This window comes from Manis pentadactyla, chromosome 14 (assembly GCF_030020395.1).
Source record: "Manis pentadactyla isolate mManPen7 chromosome 14, mManPen7.hap1, whole genome shotgun sequence".
Lineage (NCBI taxonomy): Eukaryota > Metazoa > Chordata > Mammalia > Pholidota > Manidae > Manis > Manis pentadactyla.
The window spans coordinates 45,704,174-45,729,766 of record NC_080032.1 but is presented as its reverse complement, the minus strand read 5'-3'; the positions used below and the strand labels follow the sequence as shown (position 1 = coordinate 45,729,766).

At 37.8% G+C, this 25,593-nt stretch overlaps 1 protein-coding gene across 1 annotated transcript in view; it reads right to left on the bottom strand.

Moving 5' to 3' along the window:
* Positions 1 to 25,593, bottom strand: part of ZNF385D (zinc finger protein 385D) — a 955,616-nt gene that overhangs the window by 836,890 nt on the left and 93,133 nt on the right. The gene's annotated exons all lie outside the window — the stretch shown is intronic.

The window sequence follows — 25,593 nt, the reverse complement described above, 5'->3', positions numbered from 1 at the left end:
TATTTTCTACACAATTTCATCCTGCGTATTAACAATACTAGAGATAGAGAGGAAAAAAGGTTAAGTGCTTTAGAGACATGCATTTTTAGTTTGACTTGTACTTCTTTTCGCTGCAAAGTGTAATAGCAAGTGTTTTCTGTTTTCCAGTTTTAACATAAAAACATCATGAAATTATCTGGCAGCTGTTACTCAGGATACTACTTCAGGGTCTCAACTTAGGGGTCTGAATTTTTTAGTAGAAATCTTGGTTCACTCAAAATTTCTGAGTTTTCATTTCCTCATTTCAAAATAATGATTGTGCCAACTACCCCTATAGATTTTGTCTTGAGGACAAAAACAGATAATTGAAGTAAAACGGACTGCTCTTACTCAACATCCCCATTATCTGCCATTTCATATTTAAAATATCCAAAACTGAGCTCTTATCCATACCCCAGTCTGCTCTTTCTCAGTGTTGCCCATCTCAGAATATGGCATCAACAGTCACCTAAGTTCTCGTGCCTATGAGTCACTCTTGGGTCTTTGTTTTATTTATATCCAATATCCCAACCATCAGTGGGCACAGCTGGGCCTTCCCTCAGATGACAGCTCTTAATTCAACATCTCAGCCCCTTCAGCACTATATATGTTGTTATATAGGTGAAATAAATTTAACCAAGGAGGTGAAAGATTTCTATATTGAAAACCAGAAGACAGCACTTCAACTATATATGTTGTTATATAGGTGAATATATAAATATGGAACCCAGCCCAGTTCCAGCCACCATCTTCTCTCACTTTAGCCCTTTGAAGGTTAACTTTCTAATACTTCTCTTCAGTCCCTTTCATGGCTCCCTTACTATTGTCCATCTGTCCAAGCAATCAGAATGCCCCTTCCTAATCTCCTATTGGAAACATCCAATTCCATTACTACCCAGCTCACAGTTCTCCAGTGACTTCTCATAACCTCCAGGATCCACCACTCCAATCCAGTTGTTGTTCTCTCTACTCCAACTGTGCTGGTCATCTTGATGTTTCTCAACCACAACAAGCTTATTCCCATTCAGAGGCTTTTCACTTTTTGTTTCCTTCTTTCTGTAACAACTTTGCCCAAGATCTTCCCCAAATCCTCAATTTTCCTTCTGCAAGTGTCTGCTCCAAAGGTAGCTCCTCAGAGAGGCTATCTTGGACTCTCTCTCTCTAAAATAGTACTCCGCCTCCTTGCTTTGTTCTTTTAACTTATTGTACTTTTCATGACTGATGTTATATTCCTTTTTTTGTTTTTTCATATTTTTCCTCTAGAAAATATGAGCTCTCTAAAGCAAAGTTTTGTCTGTATTGATGGAATACAGTTGTATTCTCAATGTCTTCCATAGCTTAGACACCAAGTAGGTGCTCAATAAATATTTGTTGAACAAGTGCATGAAAAAGAAGCAAGTGAAACATACTTTGGTTACTGGAAGGCATACTTGCTTCTCCATGGGGGAAATTTTAACCCAAGGGGACATTTGGCAATGTCTGGACACAATTTTAGTTGTTGCAACTGGAGGGAGGAGCTACTGGCACCTAGTGAGTAGAGGCCAGGGGTGCTGCTAAATGTCCTATAATGTACATGACAGCTCCCACAAAAAGGGATTATCTGACATAAAATATCAATAGTGCTGAGGATGAGAAACTGATCAAAATGGTTAAGAAATACACATTGGTACAGCTGCTATATTTCATCATCATCAGCTAGGTGAATATATAAATATGGAACCCAGAGGGGCATGGAATGGAGAGAACAAGGATGACACACTGGAATAATTTGACTTTGATCAAAATCCAAGTCATGTGTAAGGTAACTTTGGCCTAAGTCCCAACAGAAATCCATAAAGTGTGTGACAACATGAGGCTGGCAGAGTAAAAGCACTCATTGATTAATCCAGAACAGAAATGAACCCAGCAGCTACTATACAGGAAACAATGTGCCTCTCCTTGTATAAAGAATTGGCCAAGGGGAATTTGGCAGGGTCCCAGGCTAAAGGGATGATTTCACAGCAGGGCACCAATCCCACTGGGAGAGTTAAATGCTTACTAGGACCCAAGACAGTGGGTCAGTGACAGATCTGTGTCCACATGGGAAGGATTAGGGATCATCTGAACCCAGAAAGGCATGGGTGTGAGAGTCCCATGACCATCAGAGTCAAAGCAGAGTGCTAATTGCTGATGACATTGTTTGGACTGAAGACCCTAACGCCTCTTCCTTAGAGAGAATCTTCTCCCCACAATTTAAATTAAGTTTACCACTTGATTTCTCATTATACTTATCAACATGTGTAGTTTGTGTATGTGCTTACTCGATTAATGTAGGTGTCCCCATAGCATTCTAAATCTATTGACGGAGACTTATCTATGTTGTGCTTGGCACACAGAGTTGGCCTGATGAATATTTGCTGAATGACCTAATGAATAAAAGTGTACCCACCAATGAATTGCACTGGAATTAAAAAACAAAACGTTCCATTATCAAAAATGAATGTTCAGGTGTTTAAAATTCCGCTCTCCATCCCTGTGTAAGTGTAAAGGATTCAAATAATTACACTGAGCTCCTTCAAGGCAAGCAGACTTCCAAGTCTACAGTATATCAGGATTTTCTATAGTAGTATCAGGATTTCCTTGACACCTTCTACTCCAAATTCCACAGATAATGGACAATATTTTTTCTTTCAACATTTATTTTATTTAACACCTTTCATGTGTCATGATTGGAACGAGGTTCTTGGGATAGAATGATAAGCCAAACAGACCTGAACCCATGTCTCATGGAGTTCACTAACTAGTGAAAGTAGCAAATCTGACAAAGGGAATCACAAATTGTGTAGGTGCCATGAAATGACACCAAAGCTATAGCCAAAGATAATTACCAGGCAACCTACTCAGATGATATGATTAGCAAAGACCTCTCTGGTGATACTTAAGCTAAGAAAATTTAAGGATTAAAAAAAAGTCAGTGCTGGAATCACTTTTCAATGAATAAAACATTTCAGCTTTCATCATGAAATTACAAAATCTTTTTATGAACATTATTGGCAAATGAGATTAAATGAACTCTTTTGTATCTAAATAAGAAACATTTGTAGAGTAGAAACATTTCAAACTCTCCAGACCTTTTAAGGTGACCACATTCTGGAAGAACAAAGTGGGTTACTTAGAGAGGCAAGCAAAACGAACTCAGCTGACCTTGACGCCATCAACCCAATACACACGATCAAATCAATTTTTGTCACCGAAGGATTATGACACAGGCATGTGAGTCAGCAGTCTGAACTCACAGAGTGGTAGAATTATGGACATGAAAGAAAGGAGCAATAAAAAAGAACTGGCTTGAATATCAACATTCTCCAGTCTCTTCGAGAAGGGAGAGCATCACTGATCCAGTGCCTACTATGCATCAGACACTTCACTACATGTTTTAACATTCATCTTCTCAGTTTAGGCCTGCGTGTAGTAGGTACCATTTCTACAGGTGGAGAAATATGGTGATAAAGAGGGTAAGCCATTTGTCCTGACATCATATAAGTAATAGGTAACCAAGTTATTGTTTGAACTGAGTGCTCTACAACTCCAAAACTTGTTTCTTTTGATTTTAAAATGCTGCTTCTTCCGATTCAGAAGAGGAACTACAGCCCATCTTGGCCTCCACTTTTCCATCTTAAAATGAGTGAGCTAGCTTAGATTCACTCAAGTAACTCTTACAGCTCTGGTCTCTGACACTGGCTGAGGTTTCCCTGAATTCATTTGATACCCTCATAATTCTACAATTAAGGGAAAATACTTGTGCACTTGTCCTTAATGAATTTCAATGCCTCTTTTTTGTGGAAGAGGGCTGGGTCTAGAAACACAGCAGTCATGCTGCTTGCTTACCATTCTCTCTTCTCCAAAGTGGTGTCCATTGCAGATAACAAAAACAAAAGCAAGATACTCATCTCCACTCAGGTTCACAATACTTCTTCATGCACTACTCTTCATTAGTATGTAGAAGTAAAATTAACTCCTTTACTCCCAGAAAACTAGAGCTTAAACAAAACCAGCATGTAGAAGCAGAAGCATGTGGGTTAGAATTCTTGCTCACACGTACTGGCTGGTGGACTGGCATCTTACATTAGTTTGAAGGCTTTATTAGGATGCTTCTAATTAATAATAGTACCTGAGAAGTCTGAGAGAGCACAATTACAAAGGAGACAGGTCATTTTAAGAGCCCCTATCTTAGGAAAGCTTGCCAATCAAGGATGAAATTGAAGAGTTAGGACAAGAAAGCAGTATGCAATGGAAATTTTCTGTTCTGGCTATAAAATATTACTTCTACAATTTAATGTATATTTATATTTCATGTCTCAAAGCAACCCTCCTCTTGGCCACTGCTTTCAACTTTATCATTATTTGATAAGGCTGCTCAAATTTATCAGGAAGTACGTTCCTGAGTATATGATAATGCACAGACACTCAGTTGGAGTCAGGTTCTCTTTCCTGGGAAAGACAGTGTCATCCATCATTTTCATTTCATTCACAAAATAAGCAAAACAAAACAAACCAACTTTCCTACCAAGGATAGGTAATGACAATCAATATAGTACCCAGTGCCTTGATACAATATTCTAAACATCTAGATCTTACATACACTGCATAAAGCAAAACACAAAAAAATTAGGTTACTCTCTTCTGAATTTTAATTTATAGAACATAAAAGAAGTCAACTTATTTACTCAAACACTTATATAAGTGAGCTAAACTAAGTTATGGCTTTCTTTAGGGAAGAACTGGAAAAGGAGGTTGAATTTGCATCAAATGTCTGTGGGAAAAAGTATATGGGAAGTAGCCACTATATGTCCAAATTAATTAAACTAGGAAAAACAGCACACAGTCTAACCCACTCCAAGTGAAATGTATGTATATTTAAATTCACAGATTCTTCCTTGTCACAATCTAAAAGAATGGATTTCTTAATTCCTAATTCTAACCAAACTGTTATTCACATTTTATTAAAGAAAATGATTTTAAAAGATAGCATATTCAGATACCCACTTTTAAGAAGGTAAAGAGTAACTTGTGTATGTAACAGTAACTATAATTTTCTTATCTTGAAAAGGTTTGAATATTCTACTTTCAAACATTACAGTTACAGTGAAATTAGAAGCAATAGTTAAATGAATATTTCTCAGCAAGAAATACGGACTCAATTCCAGATGAACATTAACAGAGTGATCAAGAAGAAAAATCCTTTTAACTTTATTAAAACACTATAATTTTAATTTTAATTATACTTTACTTAATTTATTTGTCATGTAAAAAGATTTTCTGCAAATGATTAATTGCTTTCACTAGATGACTTCCAGAGTAGAATGATGCATATACAATCAATTGCTCTATTTTGATTTCATCTATTAAATTATTAAAAACCAATTAAGATCTATGTAATTAAAGTAGTAAAAAAAAATACTCAAAGCATACTTTTCATATTTTATGTGAAACAAAAGACAATAAAAAGGATTGATGGAACAGTATAAATACTGAATGTAATTCTGTGTAGAGTGGGAAAAAATAAAAACAAACCTGACTTGTTAATATTTTGTTTTTCTCAAGTCTTGGCATTCCAATAACCGAAATAAGGCAAATAGCCTTTCTCCTATTCCAATTACAGTGTAAGTATGCTCTACAAGAGACAAATTATTATGTAGATTTATTTTGCAGTTTTGGGTTGTGTTAAATAATTGCTAACAAAACTTCACTATTTAGCTTGGGGATATGAAACAACAGTAAAGGAAATAGTGACTGTGGCTACTTCATGGATGGCAACACCAGTTTTCCAACATCAGTACCACTGATGTTACCATTGGAGGAGCTAAGCAATGACATAAACCAGCCAAGCTCTCTGAAAGAACTATTCATCCTCTGAGTCTTACTAAGACTATTTGAAAATCATGCAATTGAAATAAATGTAGTTTCTTTATTGTTTTCTATTAAGATTCCTTGCAAATGTTACATTCAGTGATATGACAGCATAACTGCTCAACATTTTTTTATATAATACATAAGCTATGAATCTATTTCAAACTTTCATTTGAACAGGAGCTGGCACATTTTACTTTCAAGAGCCAGATAACAAATATCTTAGGCTTTGCAGGTCACAAGATCACAACAACTCACCCCATGTCATTTTAGCACCAAAGCAGTCATGGACAAAGTATAAACAGATGGGTAGGGCTGTGTTACCATAAAATTTTATTCACAAAAGAAATTTGGCATGGGCCATAGCTTACAGATCTCTAGCATAGAGGAAAGTGGGAGGTGGTATTGGCATGTAAAATAAGGGAGATACTCCTGTCATCTATCAAAAGGATGTTGAGAGGCCCTTTACATTATAGGTGTCAATGTGCTTCAACATGAATCTTAGTAGCTGAGGACTCTGGAGCCAGACCCCCTCCCTTTGATCTGAGCTCCTCGACTTGCCCCCTCTGTGGCCTATGCCAGTTCCTTAACTCTGTCTTCTCACCTTCTTCATCTGGAAAATGGGGGGATTGGGGTAGTTGTGAGGATTAACTCAGTTAATGCAGGTAATCACTCAGAATTATGCCTGGTAAATAGCAAGAACTAAGTAATATTATCTATTATCATGAAAGTTCATTCTCATACTCCATAGCCTTTCAAGAAATTTAAAAAAAAAGGCCAGTTCATCTTTCCTAGCATTTCCTTATCATCATAAAATAAATATAAGTAAATAAACAAAGGAATGCATGTGCATGCACTGCCAGTATATAAGAGATCTGTGTAAATCATTCTCAGCTCCCCAAGAGCTATGCTAGAGGCTCACTTAGCCCTGTGTCCTCCGCACTGAGCTACTACCTAACTCAGAGGAGGGAAATGTGAAATGAGCGAGGGATGAAGAGTATGAACGACCTGTGAACTATCAGAGACATCCCTGGTGGCTAACGACTATGGAGATAACCAGGCCCCCAAGACAGAAGCAAAGGCAGTAAGGTGCTAATGGCAGACAGAGTCACAGAGTCGTAGAAATTTGAGCAATTAGGGCTATCCTGGGATAAATACCTGTCTTGTAAGGAATTCCATGTCAGCACTAGGATTAGCCAAGGAAGTTCAGGCTCCCTTCAATGACTTTGGAATGACTTTCTAGAGGGCACGGAAGGTCAAGAACACTTTGTGTGTGGAGAGAGAGTGCTGGTCATTTGAGACAAAAGGTATTCCAAGAAAAGGTGCAGATTTAGACTGCAAGGTGAAACTGGGATTAAATGACAATGTTGGGGAAGAGATTTTTCCAGCTTCTGCAAGTTCTCAAAGAAAAAAGGCACTCAAACACTTTTGTTTGTTTTTGTACGTACAGAACTTGTCAATATGACCTCCAAACTCTTGGCGGTGGAATCATCTTTCCACATTCTTGAAGTCTGTTTCTGGTCTAAATCTCAGTGCTAACCCCAAACCCGAACGGGCCTTAAGTGGCAAATCTTGGCTTGCTCTCACTTGTATCACTTCCTCAAATTAAGTCTCTTCTTATGCTTTGCTGACAACTCACCCTCAACTTGTTTCAGCGCTCGGCAAGGGCGTGAGGCAGGGCTCCTCAGACATGCTGCTCACATGGTGCATTCAGGCACCTGGTCAGGTGCAGATTCTGGCTCAGAAGGCCTGGGGTGCCGTCTAAGAATCTGCATCTCTACCAAGCTGCTGATCCACGAGGTGTAAAAACAGAGAGGATATTTAATTCTTATTTTGTGCCTAATACCATTCTGTTCTTTGCACTGGAAAAGGACTCCTCACTGGCTCACAACTCAAATAGAACGTAAATGGTTGCTTACTCCTTCTACCTTCACTTTGTGAACAGATCCACAGTTTTCCTCAATCCCCTAAAGGAATTTGTACAGATAGGGATTTTAGGACAGTATCTTAGTGTTTAAAAAAAAAAACTGAAGCTATCCAACAGGGCTTTTGTGTATAGATTTCAATCCTCATTTTGATTTTGAGAAGCCTATCTGTTTCAATCCTCCTTTGCTAAAATCTACCACCCATTTTTTTTCTCAGTTTTTCTTCCTCTTAACACACTTGAAAATGTTTATGAGAACTCATTCCCTGTTGGATACATCTACATTTAAATTAAAAACAGTGCCTAGTCCTCATTTAATATTTTATTATTATATATGGAGAGTGAATGACAGTATAATATAAATAGCAATCTAGATATAATACAATTAAAATAATCTACTGCTATAGTAAGGAAGTATATGGATACTATAAAGCTATATGACATGAAATTGTTGGTTATTACTGCATTATTTGTGATAATAACCTATATTGTTTGTGGGGGTTTTTTACTGACAGAATTGTATAAATAGTATGTTATACCTCTTGAATATGGTATATATTGAATCTCACTCAGATTTCAATTACCTTAAATGCATGCTTTTTAAATAAATTTATTGAATGTACTTATATATATATTTTCTCTTCTTTCTCTAACTTGAAATGCTCTTTGGGATTCTGAAGTCAAGAATCCATATCATACAAACATCTTACTGTGTTCACTTTGGACCCATTCCTTAGTTAAATTTCAGGTGTAACCTTTATTGTTCTGCTTCTTGACAGTTTCTATTCTTGGTGCTGTCAATGTAACACTCTTTGGTATCTTTAGCCAAGTACCTCCCCTTGGCTTCCCAACCCTCAAAACTTTCTGGGACACTCCTTGTCTTGAATCAGAGATCCTGCCATCTATCCATCTACGCTGCCATCTGTTCATTCACTCTTTCATATTCATTGATATTAAGTGTTAGAAAGCCACTTGTAATATACTGGGCATTGTCTTTGGGGCTATTACAGTCAGGAGACAGCAATAACAGACTTCGTTTACAGGAGGGTAAGCTAGGAAGAAGAGAAAAGGAAAGAAAAGGAAGAGGTAAGAAAAAAAAAAAGACTTTGGAGAAGACTAATTTGGGTTCATTTTCCACACAATCTTTCTATGCAAACATATTTGCTTTAAGTTCTTTCCTAATGCAAACATTTTCCTTCCAACTTTTCAAAGAGATTCTCAGGCAAATAATTTTAAGGAAAAAAAAAAGAAAAATGAACTTGATTGCTTACAGAAAAATAAATTACTCTTAGAACAAAATACAGATTTCTTATCATGGTCTACTAGTCCCCTCTTCATCTAACCCCAGCCTAAATCCCCAAATCCACCACCACTTTCTCCCCACACCCTTAAGGCGACCAACCCCAGTCACAGTCCAGGCTTATGTTGCCGGAAACATGACAACTTCATTCCCACCTTCTTAAAGGACCTTATGGAACAAGACATAACTTTTCATTTTCATATAACCATGAGAACAGTATAATATCTCATAATAATCTATATGGAGGACAAATTAATGATTCATAGAAAACCACAGGCCTAGAAAAATGATTGAGACAGTAAGTTTAATAGAGACTCTTTAGAATGTCCAGTTATAGGCCCCTAAGGAAGCATGGATAATTCAACTTCATATAAATCACTTATGATTGTTAGTAGCTCACTATCTGAACTTCATTTATGTGTGAACTGTTTCTCCAAGGTTGGCCGAGAGTGCACTGCCATCAAGATGTTACATTCTTTTGGCTTTCTAACAGTTTGGCTGACTGAACCTGAAAATAACATCACCAGTCAATGATACCGATTGTGTTCATTTCACTAAATTTGAGGAAAAAAAAAATGAAAACAAAATATGTATGAATGAAACTTTATACACTTAAAATAATTTTTCTATTTAATCACTGAGTACAAATGAAAAGTCTGGGAGTCAAAGCATGTTAATGCACACATTTTTAAAAAGGCTTTTTTCTTATTCTCTTTAATTAAAATGTTGAAATCTTCAAGAATATTTTTTAAGTAGACTTCAGAATAACAAAACTACTAAAAAATATAATGAAAATTGAAAATATATAAGTGTATAGAAACCAAGATCAATTTAACAAATTATATCTGAATTTTATTGGGTACAGAAACAAGAGGAGTATGTACAACATAAATAAATCAGTTAGGGGCTACAGCAAACCCAGTTAACAGGTGTCATACTAATTGAAAGGTTCTTTTACTGAGCCTGAATCCCATTTACCCATGGTTATCACTAATTTGAAAATTAGAAATCAAATATGCCATGTATGTCAATTGTGTTGTTTATCACTCTACTGTCATTTCTCAATTGCTTGAAAGTATTACATCTTGAAATATTATTACTTGAAAATATTATATTAAATACCTAGCAGAACACAGAGTAAACATAAATGCTTCTATACTAGTGAGAGCATACTTTCAGTGAGGGACATTTTACACTGTAATCTATTTTCTTAAATAATTACTGTGGCATTATTCAAAAGGCAACTTGATTAGCAAATTAAAAATTTGATCAGTTCTTTGCAGAATGAAAAAGAAACAGATCTTAATCAACGACTGCCAGTAGGGCATAACTGGTCTCCTACTCAGCCACCACCTGCTTGCTGGAAGCAGGGAGATAATGGCTGTTAACACATGAGAGCTTGAGAGCCCTTTGATTGCTGTGAAATCTTTTTTATTCTTCTTTAATCAAGGTAATTACAGAGTACAATGGTTCTTCTGAGGCTTACACTGTATTTATCAAGGTAAGACTGAGGTGTTTTTAAGATACAGTTACTTATGTTGAGTTTGAAAGACACAATATTTTTCTACCAGATGTAGGGTTATAGACTTTGCTTTCCAATGCAAAACATTAAAAGCCAAATTAATATTCTTATCTAAGAAAGTATCATATTTCACCTTTAATAGCCATGAATATTTTGAATTGGGAAAAGGCAATAGTGATATTTTTATCAACTTTAAAAAAGGACATAAAATCCATAGCCTTACATCTGATGATATCAGAAAACTCATGGCAAAACTTCAATGTGGGCAACTTTCAATAAATTTGCATGTTCATTTTCTTTGAAGAATTACAAGAATTGAAATGGTGACAGTCATGATGGGCATTGACACAAAAATGAAAATTGTTTCTTTATTATGAGTGAATTCAGTTTTATTTATAGTGTGCATTTTGATACTTCTGGGATCAGAATTTAAATTAGGAAGAGTCATGCTCCCGGTAATCGTGTACTTTAATTGCCTCTGGGCATTATAATTTATAGCCATTCTTTCTATTCATACACACTCAGTAAATGCTTTGACCATGCCCTCTTGGCATAGTAATCTCACCAAGAAGTGGAAGGGTTTAACTGACACAGGTCTGGACCAAGAGTCAGAAGACCTACAATTGAGAGCCAGTTCTATCAATGTTTTGGCCATGTAAGCTCATGTGAGGCACTGAAAGATGCTAAGACAAATTTGATACTTGAAAATGGATGATGAGGGTACACTCCTTGCTTATACCATAGTCCTAACTTTATGGATTAAATGGGAAAATAGATTTTGGAAACGGTGGGGAAAAAAATATGTGATTTTCCTAATCATTACCATGTATTTCACTAGGGGTCACATAAATGGCCACAAAATTTCTCCATTTTTTTGTTTATCAAGCCAGAGTACTTGCCATTGCTGATTATGGGTGGCCATCTCTTGGAAACCAAACATTGTCACTATGAGGCTATCAGGGACAAGAAATGTAGAATGGAACCAAACAGTAAAGGTTTTCAGTGAGCTTTAGCTTCCTTTTCTGTTCTAAAAATTTGTACCTGAAAAAAATTTATGAATAAAATTATCAGAAATCACAAGAGATCAGTTATCTCAACCACTTGTGTTCACTTAATACTTTATATTTGATGCAGTTGATAATAATAGAAAACATAAGCAGCTAATTATTTCAACATAATGTCATATTTCATTATGTGGCATTTATTCATGACTATTTCTTTCTATCCTTACAAAGCATAAGACAACTCAAAATCTGAATTCTAAGCAACACATTTAACTCTTTAACTCCAAACACATTTAACTCCAAAACTATTTTAAAGCTTCTCAAAAAAAGAAGTAAAAAATAAAAGGAAGGCAGAGCTGGGAGAAGCAAGGCCTGTGAAGGCAAGATGACTAGCAGCATGAGAGCAGCGGGGCAGTGGGTCCAAAGGAACCAGCAGAGAAAATGACTAGAAAGAGGATTGAGCACAAAGAGTTAAAGTAGCTATAAGTCTGCTAAGACTTTTAGACTAGTTTAACTCTGCTAGGACTCTGAGTCTAGCAGAGTCCCTGGACACAATTCATCCAAGGGAAGGAATATTTTCCCAGAAGGCTAGGACTTGAGCTGCAGCCTAGAAAATTATAGTGAAAGGCAACAGGCACATTCAGACAGGTCCTCAGTAGCTCATGAACAATCAACTAATCAATATCAAGAAAGCAGGGGGAAGAGAGGTATGCTGAAAGCCAAAATAATCACACAGTGATCATGATTTACTAAATAATGACCATCAAATTAAAGCAGTGAATGTTCCTACAAGATGCCAGAAGTATAACAGTGAAGAAATCAGCATTCTCAGCTCATGAAGCTTGGAATATAGAGGATTTTCTGGAATATAAAGGTATGAATGATGTTAACACAGAAATTACTTAGGAGGAGATGCAAAGGAAACAGTGGGCTCTGAGGAAATAACAGGGAGGTGAATTTTAGATTTATGCTTCTGATTACCTTTTTCTGAAAACACAGCATTTCAGCTGAGTCTTAAAGAATGGCTTAGCATTAGATGTGGGAAGAATGAGAATGTTCAAAGCATGGGGGAGAGCCCTGACACAGATTAAGGCTTAATGTATCCAAAGAACAGGGTGGATAAAGTGCAGAAAATGAGAAGTAGTGCCTCTAAAATGTGTGTAATATTTTAATTCAGGCTTCCTCCAGGAAGCCTTCCTGATTTCTCCTGACTCAGCTGGGTGCCCTTCTTTGTGTTCCCCAGTACTGTGTGTTCCCCCACCACTGCACTTACTAGATTTTGTGATAATTACCTACTCAAATTACATTTTCTGTACTGCATAACTGAGTCAGTTAGAAAATACAGAACATGTCATCTTTTAAATGACCCCAGATTTTTGCATCTCATGCATCACTTCTAAATTGTTTGGCAGACCACAAAGAGGAGTGATCCTTCTAGAGCCATTAGAAACTACAGCTTATTTTCATTTCAAAGCACAGCTAAAGTTGAAAAACCTCTTCATTACATGTGAAATAAAGAAAAAGCAAATGCAAACCAATCACACTCTCCAAACACAGCTACTTACCACTTCAGCATTCTTGCTCTATGAATCATTCATTCTTGTGGAAAGAAATACGAGGAAATTCACAATCATAATTTAAGAATGTCAGAGTACAGGAGAAGAATATGAATCTGGCATACTTTTAAAAAGAAAATCCTTTCTGAGAGAATCTATTTTGACAGACCAAAAACATTTTAGATAAGAGAATATTTTATTACATTAAAAGAGCAGATGGGAAAAAAAAGGACAAAGAAGTGAATATGGAAGGAACAAGATGCAGAGGAAAATAAGCAAAGAGGAGGAATAGTTACAGAATGAATTCAAGGGTTATTGAATAATGAGGTAAATGTTGCTGAATAATCCATTGGAAACTGGCCTTGCACAAACTCAGAAGATAAGAGAAAGTAATTTTCCAACAGTGATCAGAGGTGGTGTTTCCCTGGTAAACAAACTGAATCATCAATCTGGTTATAAAGATTAGCGTCCTTAGAGAAGGTATCTCTTCAAAGAGACTATCTTGTCAGTGCTTCCGAATAAGCCACAATGTTTTTGGTGATAAAAGGCTCAAGCTACTCACCCTCCAAAATTCCTGTCTTCAATATACAACTCCAAATAGAGACACTTGACTATCACAAATGACATTTATTTTCCATTTATTGGGTTGAAAATATTGGACACGTGTAAGTTGAAGTTTAGTTTTATACACACACACACATTATATATAGTTATATGTGTGTGCATGTATCTATATACACCTATATATATATACATATATATATATATACCTATTTATATATACATATTTTTATATATGTTATAGGTGTGAGTGTGTGTGTGTGTGTGTGTGTGCATGACATTGTTTCCCCTAGTGAGGGATTGGATGGAAGTAGGAAGAAATTTTCTAATAAGAGATATTTTGCTTTGCCTTCATGCAAACAGTCGGCTGGCAGTCTATGGGAATCTGGTCTCATCCCAGTGACAGGGTGGCCCCTAAAATATATATTTATTATTAAGATCATCACTTAATCCTTGAAGAATTTGCTGTAAATCTTATACCAAACCATACTCTAAGCAAACAGAAGCTATACCTAAATTCAGGTGTCTTTGTCAGCTAAAAATCAACTAGATCTTAATAGCTCCCCCAAGACATTTCATCTTAAATTCCCTTTCTTTGTAAACAGTCAAAGTAAAGACACACTGGAAGGTTTGAAATAAGAAACTTCAGTGGTGTATGGGTAGTGCTTACTCAATATCTCGTGATTCAATGTAATGATTTTTTATAATGTGTTGTGCACTTTCAGGACTATTATTTATCAAAAATAAAAATATTATTTATATATTTAAAATCTGGCAAACATGTTTTAGGTTTAAGCATTAGATCAGATGATGATCAGCAATACAAAATTATGATTTTAAAAAATAGTCATAGAAAGGGGAGCTCTTCGAATTCTTGAATTTTCTGGAAATAATCACTTTGTTTCAATCATCTTAATCAACATTAATTAATGGTAGATTTTCATGCCCCGAAAGACTATGTGGACTATAAATGAAGTTTTGCTGTTTGTATTACTGTTTTGTTTATTGAAAGTATTTGAGCCCCTTCAGTACCACAAAAGTGAACATCAGGAATCATTGCAAATGTGGATGTAATAGGTACAGAAATTTGGTACCAATTAACTATCGAGAACATGTCCTGAAAAGTTGATTTTCACACATACATATGTGTACACAAGAGCATGGGATCCTAAATACATGCTAATTTTCTCATAATTTACCTCTGTCTTAATAGAGGAAGGTAGAAAATTTGTTAATTGGAGGTTCCAAGCAATTTGGGATTTTATTAGTAACACAACTGAATTTTCAGGAGTACAACGAGGCTTAGAAGAAAAATTAAGAGAAATACCATTTTTCAGATTTGTCTACCTTGAGTGCCCACCAAAATGACCTGACAAACTTCTAACAGGAATTTGTTCTCATCCAAGTGATAGAGTGTCCCTAAAATACGTATTTATTAAGACCATCGCTTAGTCCTTGAAAAGGAATTTGCTGTGAATCTTACTCAAAGCTATACTTCAAGCAAACAGAAGCTATGCATAAATTCAGGTGGCTTGATCATCTATAATCATCTAGATTTGATAAACATCTAATTAAAGGGAATTAAAAAGAGAGAGCCCTTCATTTTCCTTCCTTTGCTCACAATACAATTTATTCAACAATCCACAGAAAATATTTTTAAAATGTATGTATGATTTCTCACACAATATACAATTTGTAACACATCAGCAAAACATGTAATTGTAAAAATGGTAATATCCCCTTTCATTAGTTTAAAGAAAAAACTTGAATATTTGTTGCTTCCATTTTTGGAAATTTGAATAAGGTTCTTTAAGGTATCTCTTCAATCTCTAGTCAAAAATTTTCATACTGAATGTGATACATTTATTTGGCCATGAGATTACATTCCACAGCTCCACAACTATGCCACGCACAGTGACTCCCTAATATTAGAACTACTTCCTAAGACTCTTGAAAACAATTTTATGAACCTATAGATACTCAGCAAAGTAACTGAAACAGGAATCCCAGCCACATAATTGTGAAAGACGGGAAGCAAAAAGCTGATCAGATGCTCAGAGAGGAAAGTGTGTTCCATCAGTTCAGACATAGTTGCTACCAGGTGTAAAGCAAAATGTGGTACCACTTCTGTGTCCTCCTTGTTCCCAGGCTACAGAGAGGGCAAGCAGGACTGGTAAGGAAGAGGATGCAACAGAATCACAGAGTTTTAGACTCAGCAGGAGCCTTAGAGATGCATTCATTTAACCATGATTCAAAGGTGCAGCCATCACACATGATATAATTAACATGACCTGCACATACTTTCTATGTCCCTCTACTCACCTCAGGCAGACACCAGCAGGCTTTCCTGCAGTCTCAGGTCAGCCCTATACCCAATCATGACATCTGCAACATGATTAATACCTACATTGGCTTTGAGAAGAGACTTCAAAGATGTATCAAACTAAAAAGAAGCAAAGTTAGTTAAACCTCAACTAATGAAGATTCCTCTAAGATATTTTCTTAAATGAAAATATCAACATGTAGAACACTAAGTAAAAATGTTGCATATACCATATGTACTCTTGAAATCTATTTCCCTTCTCTTCACCATATGTTCTAGGCATTTCATATCCTAAAATCTTTGAAAGTTTTTAATGGTTACATAGTATTTCATAGCATAGATTTGCCAAGATTTGCCCAGATTTTCCACGAACCTGATTTGTATATTTTTGTGTGTCCTTGTAATTATGTCCCTTGGATAAATTCCTAAAGGAGAAACAATATCAAATCAAAATATACACACAAATTGCTCAGTTGCTTCCAGAAATGTACCAACAGGAAAAGGGTGGGATTATGATGGTGCTAAAAATGTACATTGACTTGGAGAAAAAAGTTACACAAACAATCACACATTTAATCACCAAAACTTATTTTCTGCCCTTTTGAGTTTTTTGTTTTCTAATTTCATTTGGGTCCTACATATTTCTTGATAATCTTACTTACATATATATTTATTAACTTAATAGTAAATTATTAAATGGAATAATTTTATATCCCACCATATGCAAACATATTTAGCTTCCCTAGATAGCTTTTATAACTTAATACCCTACTGAACTTTATTTCAAGAGATTTTAGTCAATTAAATATGCTATTTGCAAATAATGATAATTTTATATTATTCATTGCTGCAGTTAAAAGTATTATACCTCTTCACTGTCTTACTGTATTGTTGTTAACTACCTGCTCTATTTCCACTACTCCCTGGGACCAAATTCTATACTAACATAAAATCAAGAGATGATTCTACATAGCAGCTGCTATAATTTTGCAAGTTCCTGATTTCTAAGATAATGCATTTTGGCATTTTCCCCTTCCTAGGTCCCGTTTTGCTTCACTCTGCTGCCGCAACATGATGCCAATGAGTTAAATAATGCATATGTGCAGCTACATGATTTATTATCTTCATTGATTTAAACAGAGTTACCTGGAGAAGCAATAAGTTAGTAGTACTGAGAATCTCTCCAAAATGCATATTTTAAACTTTCCTCTTTTATATATAACTCAAATGCCTTCTTATCATCTTTTGTACATTATAAATCCCTCTGAAAAGTTTCCACAGAAATCCCTTAAGTTGGATCCTGATTATTATGGTCTTCATTGCATGTGTCATTATAATTTCATTACTTTGGAGAGCAAGCTCCATTATTAGGGCAATCAGATGTCAGAAATATATTGAGCCCTTTGCTACCTTTGATTAAATTCCAACTATGTCCTCGGAGCACCTTAATTAGCAGTCCCATGAATTCCTAATTTAGTCTTCCTCTCTCTCCATAAGATTTTAATAAATTACATATTTTCCTTTTAATTTAGAAAGCTTGGACATTCTGTAATTAAACCTGATATTTTTTTCCTGAGCCTGTACAATCGATTGCTCTTTGATCCATGATGTCCTCTCAGTAGTTGATCCTACCAACTAATTGTGGCAGTGTTCGTGGTTACACCTAGCGTAATATCTAGGCTCAGTATAAACTGGAAATATATACCTCAGTGGTATGCATGCACTTGATGCCACACATTATTATTTCTTCTCCCAAATGAATGCCATCTGAAGATAGTCCCCATTTATTTCACAGGCTCACTTCCCCATGTTGGATGTGATTCTGAGAGTGTGGTCTAAGACCAGAGCAATCAACTTCAACATCAGCTTCACCTGGGACATTTCTGCCAATGAAAATTCCCAGACTGTACTCCAGTACTACTGAATCAGAGTCCGTGGGGGTAGGGCCCAGCAATCTGCTTCAGGTAATTCTGATGAGCGTTAAAGCTTATGAACACCGGTCTAAGGGTTTAGCATCGTTCCTCACGTATTTGTTCACTTCACCTGTTGAATTTGGATCAATGAATTTTTTCTTCAGACATTGATAATTCTACCTTTCCCTACCCAATAGTTATTATTGATATATTTTCTCCTAATTTACTATGTCCTCTGTGTATGTGGAGGGAGAATATGAAATATATATATTCAAAATCCCTTGAGGTCATCATAAAGGTAAGTTTGATGCTACATTATGTAGTACCACTGGGTAGGTATAAGAAACAAAATTATGGTAGGAAACCCTAGAAATGTGGCTCTAAGAACAGGTGAATATGATTTTAGTTTCCCTACATCTTCAAACTACACAATTAGTGCCTCTGTACAATTTCTATCCTTGATGAGCCTCCAGGATTGATATTTTTGTCATATTTTTACACCAGGATCTCTCCTGATAGAAAAATTTTGCCTGGGGTCTACTTCTTATTCTCTTAGGAAATACATATATTCAGGTATTTACATATCTATATACATTCCATATGTATGCCATACACACATATATCTATATATATCTATATATATATTTATATATATATATATAGATATATATACATTTCCATTTTTTTCATGATCCTAAGTGGCTAGCTAAATCTAGCTAAATGGATACATTGATTTAAGACTTCAAATCTAAAATAAATCAAAGAAAAGAAAACGTGAAATTGTGTCAGGAGCCGGTCTGAACTGCCAGCCTGATGACACAGTCTGGGCAGTCGGATGGAAGGGACTGCACAGCGGCCTTCCCAGAGGAGCAACCCTGATATCCCTCCTGCTCAACATGTCCCTCCTAATAAATTTGCTTATTTCAGTTTCAATTCAAGCTTCCCCTTCAGGGAAGAGGCCATATCCAATTCTCTCTGAAAATTTGAGGTACTGGCCTTAAAGGAAATTGGAAAAAAACACTACTGCCCTCGTGACTACCCCCAATGATGGGAAAGTGAGACCCCATGAGAACTGGACCCAAGTTTATGGGAAAAAAGATATGGAAAATTTACCTGGGTTGAGGTTCTTTCCCCCACCCCTACGTGGCCTCCAAATAACATATTCAATGATTAATGACAATGGGTGGGTACAGAGAACAAATGATATTCTGTGGCTAGCCTGCCAGAGAACAACCTGGCAAACTATGAAACAAATGAAAACAGGGCATTACCTAACTCCAGGTCAGAAAAATCTCCACTGTAGGTCTTTCTGAAAATGGGTCTGAGGCACAGTCCATAAAATTTGTCCCTGCCTGCCAAAAGGTCATCGTGTCCTTTTAGAGACAGCCTCTTTCTTTCCTATCGGAGATGAAGAATGGGAGTATAGCTATGAAAGAATGAAGGCCCCACATAAAAACAATAAAATAGTGAACTTCAGATAGTCATCTGTAAAGAAACCAATTGTCTGGCACCTACCTAACCTTTGTAAGATTTTTCTGGCCACAGTAACTGAGAACAAAGCTTACTTAGAAACAAGTTGACTGCTAAGACCTGCCAAATGCTTTAATCTCATTCTCCAAACTCATGTAACCATGCTGTGTGTCAATTAAATGATTAATATCTGTACTTTACTTTATGTAATCAAAGAGTATATAATCAAGCTGCTGTTTTTCATTATTGGCCAGGCTCAGCTTTTGCTAGTGTCTGTGCCCTCATTCATTTTTGCCGATGCTGTTCCTCCGTCAGGGACTCCTGGACTCCGGCAAAATTCAGTGTCAGAGAGAGCAGGATTTGAGCACTGCTGCTGACAATTAACAGCTGTGTGTTCAAATAAGTGTTGTATGAGCTATTTTATGTCTCTAATCTTCTACTTTCTCAACTTAAAAAAAAAGAAGTTGATGAAAAATTCTAGATTGTTGTAAGAATTCAAAATATGTAAATAAAATGTCAAGACTTAGTAGGAATTTAATGCATTCGGACTTTAATTACAAAGTTACTAAGTAGTAAATCTTTAATCTATTACCACTATTAGATACCCTTTGTGCTTAAAAGGAGCATTCCACTAAGGAGTAGGAAAATTAGATACCTGCTTTCAATTACAGGACCAGAGGAATAACTATCTATTTCTGTCCATGTTGTTATATCACAGTCACATACATTTTTCACTATAGGACAATAATTGGTCTCAAAATGTTTGTTCATAGCTCATTAATTTCTATTATTAGTGGGAAAACTCCAGTGTCCCTATTAATGTTAAAGTCATCATGCTGGTAATAATAGCAACATGTGTTACACACCATAGATAATAAATTTTTTCTCTACACTTGAATAATAAACTGTACAAATTCCTAAACTAAACTTGGCAGTCCTTAAGAGGCTGGGTAAATTATATAGTAAAATAGTGCTTAGAACATTCTCAAAAATTATGAGTATAATTGTTGCCCAAAATAAAGTTGATACCCTAGAAAAAAGATTGAATTTTGATGCAAAACACATAGGATATCAAGTAGACTAAGTGGAGTTCACACACTAGGGAGAGAAAATGATGAGTCTACCTCACATGTACCCAAATGCTGCGATCTGGCTCCTGTCCTGTGGGGAACATTGACGTTCCTATGGCCAGGATCCTTACCTGACCCTAAACCACTTGATGATGTAACTGGCCTGCTGCTAGGCTAATGCTTCCTCACCCTTAGGCAATGAGCTATTACTGACTGAGTCACTATATAAAGAGCTCTGCCCAGTGCTCTGTATGGAGGCAGAGACAGAGCTGGATTATAGACCTGCAGACTGCTGAATGTGGACGTGATGCTAGTCCTCGGTCTGCCACTGTGAGAATAAAGCCAGGTATAAACCCCTTTACTCCAAGAACATTCCATTTTCATTTCTCAGTCTAACTGAATCCATAGTGAACTTGCCTGGGGCTGAACCCCTCAGGCAAGACAAATACACCAAATAAAGTAAAATAAAATAAAATAAATATTTGCAGAGTAAAATTGGACATGTAATTGTGTATGGCTCAAATCACCAGAAAGTCACAGTAAGAAGAGTCAGGAGAGCACTTACACTTAGTGAAAGCCTCTGTCACGAGTGGGACAAGCCCAAGGCTGGACCAGGTGAAGGGGTGGACCTGAACCTTTGGTTAGTAGAAAAACATGAACATAAAAGAAGATGCACCACCTTTTTTGATTACTTTCTCTGCTCATCACACAGTCTGACCTCTGATGTTTCAGGCTTATATTTAACAATTTTTCATCAGACATTTCCCATAGCCCTCTCAGCAATTTAAAGCCACAGCTTTGGAATATGTGATTGGAGGAAGCTGCCATCCCTGCCCCATGGCCCTCCCCATGGAGTTTCTAATCAAGGGGTACAAAGGCTAGTCTTTGAAGGAGACTGTCATTTAGAATGGAAAAAGAAACAGGAAACAGTGCATAAGAATATTCAAGGCAAAGGAGAAGAACAGAAATAGCCAAATTTCACAGGAAACAATGTCAGGCGCAGCTCTATGATAGCAGGCCTGGGGAACCAGTACAATTGGGGGGCCACATACCATGTATGTAAGTATTCAACACTGAAGGCAAACAAATCAAGCCACTGCTATGTGTTCAAGGCTTTTGTTGTGACATCACCAGCTCTGGGTGACAGTTCCTGTTTCAGTTATCTATTGCTACAAACTACTCCTGAAGCTTACAATTCTCAAACCACCATGTTTATTATTCATCCAGGATTCTGCCATTTGGGCAGGGCTTGGCAGAGACGGCTTGTCATTGCTCTGTGTGGCATTAGTTGGAGTCGTTTGAATGGCTGGGGGCTGGCAGGAGTGACTCTGCGAGTGTCACCGGCCTGAGTCATAGGTTCTTGCTGCCGGCTGGCATCTCGGTTTCTGTGTCAGTTGTGCCATCTGGGAGGAAGATTTTGAGATGAAGTTAGGATTGCAAGCAGTATTTTGGGTAAGGGTGGGGTAGTGCCTATGAAAGATAAAAGCAGGAGGAGGCCCAGTTGCACAGAGTGGCTTCAGGCCATGATGTAGATTTGACTCTTAAAAATGAGAGGAGGCAGGAAACCAAACTGGGCAGGGAGAGCTTTGGACTTCAATGCTGATCAGATCCAGCCTCAGTGAGCCCAAAGTGAGGCTCTGCAGCAAAGACTGTCATGATGGCCAGACTCTGACATCCCACTCTGCTCATTCATTGCCCGGGGGGCTGACAGAGGAAAGCACGGCCTCGGCTTGAACTCTGAGCGGAGCCTGACGGAGCTCCTGCTAGCAGCTCTCTGCTTACTGCACTCCCTGCTGATATAAAGTTCCTTCTCAGAGGGAATGCACCTTCATGGGGGCCACAGGTGCCTCCACAGGGCCTCTCCACATGGGTATCTTGAGCTCCCTCCTGGAACAGTGGTCTCACGCATGGTGGCCAGCTTCTTCCAAGTGCCACTTTTCTGCTCCATTGGAGAAAGTAAGCCAGGGGGCCAGCCCAGACTTGAGGGGAGGAGACAATATACCAATGTAAGTACCAGGATGCATGGTTCATTGAGGGCGTCCAAAGTAACCATTCTATACTAGAAGCAATGACAGTCCTACCCCCACACTTGCAGGGCCTGAGGGCAAATATTCGCTGAGGCCCTCATATCCCCTAATTATTTATGTTGTAGGTTGTATTTCTATTATATACCAAATTAGTATGCTATTAACACATATTGTATTCTGTCTTGACAAATCTCCTAAGGAACTGAAGGGCCAGGTTCAAATGTAGAATTCTTGCATTGCTCAGGCCTTCAAAGTAGAATATGGTAGCATAAGGGAACCAACTGGTTTCCAGTCCCTGGATCCCAGACTGGGCCCATCCACCTTTGTCCCCAGCCCCGGCTCCCTCCAGTAGGACCTACCATGCCTATGTCTAGATAGCTGCCCAGATAACATATCCCACCATCCACTCACCTCCCACCCTTCCCTTCATCTGAAAAAAATCTATGTTGGCCAGATCTCTGGCACAGTATGCCTTTGGGGGACAACCTGGGGCAGAGGCTCACACAGACCCTGTAGGGGTTCCAGAATCCTGCCTACCCAGAGAAAAGTTTAGAGGAGCAGATGAGGGCTGTAAAAGGGCAAACTTCTTGATCTGCAAACTTCATACCTCAAAGAGGTAGGGTCACAGCTGGAGGAGAGCTCTACAAAGGGCAGAGCCAGGAGCAGAAACCCTTATCTGGGCAATACTGGCCTATGAACTAGTAATTGTCAAGAGGAATGGGGGCCTGGGTGACCTCACATCCCCCTCTTCTCTCTCTCTTCTTTGAAACAGTATAACAGCTAAAGTAAACACACAGGGGAGAATGCACTTTATAATACAGAAATGTTTACAAATATATGTATATACACACACACACAAAAAAAAATACCTAAAAGTATTCAAATAAAAATGAATGGCACAACTGTGTTGACCTAGAAGCACGCGACAGGATTATACTTCAAAAGCATGTTTAAACATGTATATTTTTGTCCAGTATTTGTAGATAGTGAAACAAAACCAAAAAATAATCTGTGTGTTTATAAATGTTTCGATAGTTCTGAGCACAGAGAAAATTGAGTAGTGACAGTTACCAGCCTATGAACTCTGATCAATTTTGGGTTGGGTGGAGGGCACAGACTAGGATTGAAAAGGGGAATTTTCTGAGCTTCTTCACCTATGGGGCTCCATCACTTGATTTAATTAAAATAGGCATATACTTTTTTCTGTGTTTTAAAAATTAAGTCAAATAACTAAATGTAAGGAAAATGGAAGCTATTAAAGTAGAATTTTTTAAATGTTGTTAAGAATTTCAAAAAGACACACAGTAGTCAAAGAGAATAAAGACATAGGAAAGGTCATCAGATTTGATGACTGAAAGGTCACTGTGACAATGTGTCATTTACACCAAGCAGTGGGGGTGGAAGGTGGACAGACTTAAAAAGCAAGTGGAGAGTGAGTATAAGAAGCAGCTGAGACCATCCAGAGCCCTTTCTTATCTTGGTGTGTTATGTTAGTGCCTCTCAAGCTGAATTCTGTGTACAGTGTTAATGGGTGTCCCTCAAATAGAAAGAAATGCAAAACAAAAGATGGTAAACAATCAAATTTCCACTTGGGGCATTCAATTTTCATAGCATCAAAACAATAAATGGGAGAGGTGGAGCCAAGATGGTGGCATAAGTAGGACAGTGGGAATCTCCTCCCAAAAACATATATATTTTTGAAAATACAACAAATACAACTATCCCTAAAAGAGAGACCAGAAGACACAGGACAACAGCAAGACTACATCCACACCTGCAAGAACCCAGCGCCTGGTGAAAAGGGTAAGATACAAGCCGCAGACCGGTCGGACCCGAGGCCCCTCAACCCAGATCCCGGTGGGAGGAGAGGAGTCGGAGCTGGGAGGGAGAGGGAGCCCAGGACTTCTAAACACCCAGCCCTAGCCATCTGCACCAGAGTGCAGACACACAGTGCATGCGTGGGGTGCTGGAAACTAGGAAAGCAGGACAGTAAGACCTGTGAGTGGGTCCCAAGGCCGGCGCCTCTGGGACAAAGAAAAGCAAGTGCTTTTTGAAAGTCTTAAAGGGACAGGGACCCAAAAAATGGAGGGAAGCATTCCGGGTCACAGTCCAGCAGCTGGAAATTCCAGGGAACTCCAGGCGCACTAAACCCCTGGGCAACAGCTCTGAGACACCTCACAGATGTAAACAGCCAAACAGCCCCCCGTCCATTACTCCTCTGGGGCCCCGCCATTGCAGAGCAGCGGCCTGAGGCTGGCCACACCCACAGAAAGGGAGCTTCCTACATACCGGCCGGGCAAGATACAGAGACCCAGTCTACGTGCAGTTGCCCAACACAAGCCACTAGGGGTCGCAGTTGTCCTAGTAAAGAAAGGCCAGGAGCAAGTGGAAAAAGTCTTGGCTCTCCCAGCTGACAGACAGGTCAATAACATACCACTGCACATATCAACATGAAAAGGCAAAAACATTTGATCCAGACAAGACTAACCCAGACATCTTCGACATCTTCTACATCTTCCCCGGAGAAGGAACCTGGGGAGATAGATTTAACCAATCTTCCTGAAAAAGAATTCAAAACAAAAGTCATAACCATGCTGATGGACTTGCAGAGAAATATGCAAGAACTAAGGAGGGAGAATACAGAAATAAAACAATCTCTGGAAGGATGTCAAAGCAGAATGGACGAGATGCAAGAGACCATTAATGGACTAGAAAACAGAGAACAGGAACGCAGAGAAGCTGATGCAGAGAGAGATAAAAGGATCTCCAAGAACGAAACAATATTAAGAGAACTGTGTGACCAATCGACATGGAACAATATCCACATTATAGGGGTACCAGAAGAAGAAGAGAGATAAAAAGGGATAGAAAGTGTCTTTGAAGAAATAATTGCTGAAAACTTCCCCAAACTAGGGGAAGAAATGGCCTCTCAGAAAACAGAGGTACACAGAACTCCCATGACAAGGGATCCAAGGAGGGCAACACCAAGACATATAATAATTAAAATGGCAAAGAC